Source organism: Tenrec ecaudatus, chromosome 6 (assembly GCF_050624435.1).
Source record: "Tenrec ecaudatus isolate mTenEca1 chromosome 6, mTenEca1.hap1, whole genome shotgun sequence".
Lineage (NCBI taxonomy): Eukaryota > Metazoa > Chordata > Mammalia > Afrosoricida > Tenrecidae > Tenrec > Tenrec ecaudatus.
Window position 1 is genome coordinate 68973865 of NC_134535.1, and position 7808 is coordinate 68981672.

Genomic DNA, 7808 nt, shown 5'->3' on the forward strand with positions numbered 1-7808 from the left:
TGGCATGTGTTTTAAGAATATATTCTTACTTCCCTTTTTTATTTCATCTGTCCTAATTGTGTATCTTCTGCCTATATGTGGATGACTTCCAAATCTAGGTTTCCTGACATGAATAGCTAGGATATTTCCACTATGAATATCTAATTTTATATCAGGTCTGTCCATTTGGATTTCTCAGAGGAATCTCAAACCTGAAGATCTCTGATCAAGTTTATCTCACTCTCTCTTGCTCACTGCCATCACGTCAATTCCAATTCATAGCAACCCTGTAGGACAGGACAGAACTGCCTCTTTATGGGAGCAGAAAGCCTCAACTTTCTCCTGTTGAGTGACTAGTGGTTTCAAACTTATGACCTTGTGCCTTGCAGCCCAATTCATAAGCCACTATGGCAACCCACCTCTTCTATCTTTGTTTTTTTGTATTAGTAAATTGTATTTAAACCCGTCAACTACTAAGGGTTGTTTCAGAAGGTGTTGAATTTCCAACCCTAGAGCTAGTTAGGGGTATGTTTCATTAACCATAGCCATTGTAAAGTATTTTAAAAATCAAGACCACTTCCTTTTTTCTATCCCTAAGGAAGAAACGATTATTTGCTAGGGAAAGGGATGGTTGATCTTCTCTATATACTTCCAGTTCAGAATATCTTTTATAAAAAGTTATTAGAAAGCATGAAGCACTGTATTAATGTTATATTTTATTTGGTAAGTTGAGTCCAATTTCAAATATTAAGTCTTTGCCTGAATTAAACAGAAAGCAACCAAATGATTTCAGTTCTTCGTTCAGTATGGCTATATCCACCTCGTGCATATTTGCCCTGGCTGGAGATGTCCTCAGAGACATGATCGCACTGCCCCTTGCTGTTTCTCCAGACTTCACTAAAGCTTGGGGAGGCGAGCTCTTTGAAAAGGAGATGCCCTCTCATCATAAGACCAGTTCAGAATAGCTTAAAGGGAAATTGATGAGTAGATGTTTTTTTTTCTTTCCAGTTTTAGAGCCTCCTCTTGTCCAGGGGGATATGTGACTAACATTTTTTTGAGCACCCTACTGTGGGCGATGACCTGAGCCACCACCCTTGATAAATACTAAAGTAAATACCAACGTAGGTCTGCTAGGGTCCAGTTCATGCATACGAGGGGCTATGCCCCTAAACCAGAATTTCTTTTCAAAGCTATGTATTTAAAGTTTTTTACACAACACCTTTTCACCTTCAAAGTATTCTCCACTACACTTAATACATTTGTCAAATCTGCCATTTCATTCTTGGAAATATTTTTCAAATTCATCTACTGGTATTTGGATGGCTGACAGCACCTCCCTTGTTTTTTTCTTCATCTTGCCTCACAGTCAAATGGCTGTCTTCTCATATCCCTCTTCATTCTTGGAAGCTAAAAGAAGTTGCACAGAGCAAGGTAAGATGAGTAAGGTGCATGGGGCAAGAGAGGAATTCTGGTGGTATAGTGGTTGTATTTGGGCTGCGACTCAATCGGCATGGTTGGCAGTTGGAAACTACCAGCACGCCTAGGGAGAAACACTAGGCTTTCTTTCTGCTGCCATACGAGTCTCAGAAACCCAGAGGGGAGTAGTTATGAGTCATGGATGGCAGTAATTTGGTTTTTAAAAGGGGTAATCGTAACACGTTTTTCAAAGGACACGGAATGATTGTGGGACTTTATTATAATGACTGTAGAACTTTTGAGAAACTAGAGAACTGCAGAGGTGAGTCAAAGACAAGAAAGTTGTGTCCAGAACACTTTCTCAAATATGATAAAACCTGATCATTTTGGGGGGCTGTCATAAATTTCAGTGGGAAACCTTACTCCATCCTGTCCAGGCCCTGATGTTGTCATTCAAGACTTCTCTTTGTTCCCCAAACTCAAAGATCATTTAAAAGGCACAAAATTTAGCCTCTAGGACGTACGCTCCCACACTTACTTAGCAGACTGCCTCCTTTAAAGGAAACAGAATAATTCAGTGTGGCAATGAAAACTTTTGTACCGTAGCCCATAGTCCAGGATAATGTGTATTTGCATCCTACCTGGGTCACTCCTGGGTCCCCTCTGAGGTGGTATCACCTACTTTGCTAAAGATTGCTCTAGAGGATGCCGACATTGCTGTTTTGTAGAAGCACAGGATTCTCTGAGGAAGAGTTTGAAAGATGGAAACATGACCTGCAGAAGTGTATGGGCCTAGACGCAAGATGAATCGAGAAACAATAGCTTCACATCTTGATATTTTTGTTCAATATAAAGGTTTTTTTTCACAGAATAGTTTTATCTATGATTTAGTAGCAACACATTTTGACTCACCCTCATATTTGTTCATTGATTTGTCATGATGAGTCAAGGACCCAACACACTGGTGTGGGTATTCTCATTTTATGGCTCAATAATTAATACTCAAAGAAGTTACATACCCTGCTAAGGTCATTTAATTTGATAGATGAATGGCCTGGAATTTGAAACCAGGTTATTTGGATTCAAGTTTAAAGGTAAAGCCTTGCTCTGGTCTTCATTCATTTTCAGAGGGTACTTTCATTACGCCAAGGTCACGTGGTATTCAATTCTATCTTTATGTCTGAAAAGCAATTTGCCTGTTTAGCTAGTCTTGTGTGCAATTAGTATTTATGAAGAATCTACTTTGTGTTTATATAGACGGTTATGCACATTAAAAAGAGAAGTAAGCCCTGCCTTGAAAAAGCTTTTGCCATAGTTGTCTGCAGTGTTGCTAAGTATGCGGTTTGCTTAATCCTGAATGCTCTGGAAAGACATTCTAAACAACACTGGATCTAAGATTAGTGTCTCTAGTCTTTCATTTGTACTGTTACAATTACTTGGAACATTTTTATGGTGGGTTGATGAATGTATCACTGAAATAAAGTCAATAGAGTCTTTATCAAGATGGAGCAATTTGGGACCCTCTTTTGGAGCCCTGTTGGTGTAGTGGTTAAGTGTTGAACTGCAATCTGCATGGTTGGCAGTTCAAAACCACCAGCAGGTCTGGGGGAGAAAGACAGGACTCTTTATTCTCATAAATAGGTACAGTCTCAGAAACTCAAAGGTGGGTGGGGGTTGCTAGGAGTCAGCATTGACTTGATGGCAGTGAGTTTTGGGTACTTATTCACTTATTCAAAATCCAGTTTATAAATATTATGACACCCTGTTGCAATACCTCTATAGTCCTTGTGGACAAGAATTTTTGTTTTGTATATTTTCTGAACCTTTGTTGTCTCTTATTAAAGGTTTGTTGGACTAGGAATGAAAAAAAAATGAAGAAGATAGCAAGAAAGGGAGGGAAGGCATCCTTGTCTTCTAGTTCCTAAACTTAGTAGAAGAATATTATATTTATCTGAAATATTTTTTATTCTTAAAGAATGACTTTTTTGATGATCTATATTGTTTTACTTTTAGAGAAAGTGATTTTGTGGTGATTTGCTATAGTAGTTTTCCTGTTACATTAAGATAGCTATGTCTACGACCCTACTCGATATTCACCCGTTTGAAGAGATCACTGAAGATATGGGTGCTATTGCAGAGTGTGGTGAAGAAACCAGATGGTGCCTGACTATCAGACAGAATAGCATCTGGAATCTTAAAGGCTTGTCCAAGCCATCTAACTGAGGCATCAACTAATTCCACCTGTAAGAATTACACCAGCCCGTGTGATCCAGATCTGAAAATCCAAATCTGAAGGAGGGGATTCTATCAGAGCTTCAACTATGAAAACTGGTTTGCAGAAAGCTATGATGTCAGTGGAAACTCAGAATCCATATGTAGGGTCCATACCCAGTTTAAGCCTCTGTTCAATCCCATCTTATATTTAAAAGCTGTTTTAGTTTGTAATATTTTCTGCTTTCTATTGTACAGAGGTTTTTCTCTGTTTTGGTTAGATGTTGTTTTTGATTGTTCCTTGTTTGTGTTCTGTATGACGTCTGCATATGAAATCCAGGATAGGTAAATGTATAGAGACAGTGACTGCATTAATCATTACCTAGGAGCCTATTAAGGGAGGTGAAGGGAGTAAAGGAAGGAGCGAACAACAGTGATTATGAGTAAGAAGAAATTGTTCTGAATTGTGATAATGATTGTACTCTTCTTAATATGATAGAATGATTAAATTGTGTGATATGTGAATTTTATGCAGATAAAACTAGTGAAAAAGAAGCAAAATGTAAGCATACACATTAAAAACAAAATATCTATGTCTATATCTATATACCCTATATATATGAGTATAAGCTGACCCAAATATCAGCTGAGGCACCTAATTTTACCACAGAAATGTGCTGAAAAACTCAACTTATACATGAGTGTATATGATATATGAAAAAATGCATTTACACACTAACCATCTTCTTAATCCTCCATGAATTTTAAACAAGTGACAGATGTAGGACTGTGGCCAAATTCTTACTATAATAGATTTGTGTATTTAGTTTTTAATTCTATGCAGATAATGTGTGACCCCATTTATTTGTATATAATACATTAGGAGGGAAAAAGAGGTCCTGTAATGTATTATGTGAAAATTTTGCCTGTTTTGGAGACGTCTTTTCTTGATGACTTAACATGTCATACAATAGAAATTCCTTATCATTGCTGCATTCTATTCCAGTTTCAGTATTTGTTTTCTTTTATTACTATCAAAGTAGAGTTTTAGGAATTTCTATCACTTAAAATTTTAGCTGAGCCGAATCCAAAAATTTGCTTACTTTTGTTCTTTTGATTCCCTTTTCAAATACAATAGGTAATATGCATAGCTATTAATAGAAAGAAAATAATTTTGATAAAGCAGTACTAATTACAACGAACCATGCTAAATTACTAATACTAAAAGCATAATGTCAATAATATGTCTAATTTGAGAGACCATGTGACACTTTAAGTTTTGTGGCATAGGGCATAGTGAATACTAAAAATATTGGTAGGTAACTAGTTACTTATTGGCTATAAAAATATGAATCAATAAAAAAAATACTATAGCATGTGGTCATGGATTGAATTATGTCTCTCCCCTCGGTCCCCCAAATATGTGTCCCCCTGGCTTGACCATGAGTCCCCGTTTTGTGTAAATTTTGGTTTCTGATACAATTATACTCCATTTTGTGATGTGTTGTAAAGCCTATCCTCTATATGTTAACGAATCAGGAATTAAGGTGGAGCTGCTACTCCAGGGGGAAAGATGGGGCCAATTGCTCCCTTCAAGTCTTCCCTAATAGTCTGTGCATAAGTTAGAGAAGGTAGTGATAGATTCTATAATCCTTAAACCTTCTCTTCTGACCAACTTTGCCATATTTTATTTCCGTGATAATAAAAATAAAGAAAATGATATATATATTAAGCAAAAAGATCTACACTGTCTAAGAAACAATATTATAGGGACCTTATAAGATGGACTCATCTCAGTGACAGTGGGCTTTGAGTATCTTGGGTCAGAGTCTTACAAGGTGTGACTCATGTCCCAGCCTAACTGAAGTTCCATCCTTCAAGTTATCATGCTTATTCAAGCCATATCCTTGATTGAGTCACACCTTTTGATTTTACACGAGCAGCCGATAGGAGAGGGCCTCACTACTAGCAAGAAAGGACGACTGAGAGCAGAGTGCATTCTTTGAACTTGGGCTCCGTACACTGAGACCCCCCTTGTCCCGGGGAAAGATTGATACCCATTTACAAGCACATCTCCAAGGAATGCTGGGCACACAGGACCCTGCCACAGAGCTAGTTCCCTGAATTTACACATCTGCTCTTCAACATTGTGACAAAATAACTTTCTATTTGTAAAGCCTTCCACTTGTGGCTTCCAAATCTCTGTTATAGCTGCACCGGATAATCAAGACACACTTTAAGCATAAAACAAGGAATAAACGTAGTTTCCAAACTGTGGCTACAAATTGTTTTCAGCTTGGTGTTAGGCGCCATCAGGCTGCTTCCAATTCATCGGGACCTTCTCTAGCGCAGGATGAAGCACTGCCTGGTGCTGGGCCTTCCTCACCCTTGTCGCTATGTTTGCGCCCATGGCTGCAGTCGCTGTCAGTCCATCGTGTTCAGGGTCACCCCCTTGTTGTGTTACCCCTCTACTTTACCTGGCATGATGTCCTTTGTCAGGGACACGTACTTTCTAAGTCTGTGAGAAAAGTCGCACTGTCCTCTCTTTTATGGAGCATCCTGACTGCTGTTCTTCCAAGAGATTTGTTGACTCTTCCGGAAGGCTATGGTGCAATCAAGATCGAGTGCCAACATCAGCCCTCAGGTGCGCTTTCTCCTCTCTGGTATTTCGTATGTGCCTTCAGCTTTCACGTGCTGAGGCGATGGAAATCTTCGGTGTGAGACGATAGAAAGTTACCTGGCTTGGGGCTGGCGCAGGGGACATTTTTGCTCTTTACCACGTTGAAAAGCAGACTTTGAAGTAGAGTTGCCCAATGAAATATATCACTTTATTTCTTGACTGCGATTTTCATGAATGCTGATTGTGGATGGTTTCAAGTCAAATGAGATCCTTGACGATTTCGATCGTTTCTCTGTCTATCATGGTGTTGTGTATTAGTCATGTCAGGATTTTTATTTTCTTTATGTTGAGGTGTTGTTCATATTGAAGACTGGGTGTATTTTTAGAAATCTTCATCATAAATGCTTCAAGTCCCCTTTGCTTTCAGCAAGCAAGGCTGTTTATGTGCATATTGCAGATTGTTAAGGAGCCTTCCTCCAAACCTTCCTGTGGTCCAGTTTCTGAAATGAGTTACTTCATATGCAGATTGAATGAATAAAGTGAAAAGATACAGCTCTGATACACGTCTTTCCTGATTTTAAACTATGCAGCATTCCCTTGTTCTGTTTCTAAAGCCATACTGTGTACATTCCATATCCTGATTAGTAATAGTTGTTTACAGCTGTTTTCTCTCATCTAAATGGAACCACTTCAGCAAATGGCGGTGTTGAATGCCTTGTTCCATCTGTAGACTCTCCCTTGAGGAGGCAGCTCTTCCACAGTTGTATTTTGAAAATCTTCCAATTTGAGGGTCTCGTTAATTTTTTCAGAACTGGTTTGCTGTTGTTTTTCCCTCCCAGTATGTTTTTATCTGGAAAAGCTGATGAAACATGTCCACCATGGGTGACCTTGTTGATATCTGAAATGCCAGTTATGTAATTTCCAGCATCACAGCAATATCCAAGCCATCACAGCATGATACATTGACAGACAAATAGTTGCTTCTCAACTAGATTCACAATAATAGACCAACGGCCAAGGTTGTCTGCTACCTGCTAAAACCCATATTATTGTTGGGATTTATAGCTCTAGGTGGTTCCTACTTAATAAATCTCAGAGAAGTACTAACAAACAAACATATAATGCGGGGAGACTAAATAAGCAAGAGTGGAAGCAGAAGCAAAACACCACCGTGATCTAGTTAAGAAACTAGTCTGACTTGATATACAAATTGGACAGACTTCCAAACTAGATTTTTCCCTGCCTCAGCAACATTTCAAAGAAGGTACATCTAAGCACTAGCTGCCTCTCTGGAAGATTTCTTTTCTCAAAGAGATGACCTAAACCACTCACCTAATGTGAGGCTAATGACATATTATCAGATTCATCTGCCTTAAAAATATTTCACTTGTAATTATGATGATGAGAACACAGGTCTCTGATAGATACTTTCCTTTGTTTGGTATTTTAAAAAGGATATCAATTATTTTAGGCCTCAAGGGTACTATGAAGTGTTGCCCCAGGGTCCTTGGCACTGCAGTGCTGTCTGCTGGCTTCCATCAATCATTGACACAAAAAGATAAACAAGAACACGGTCATGGTG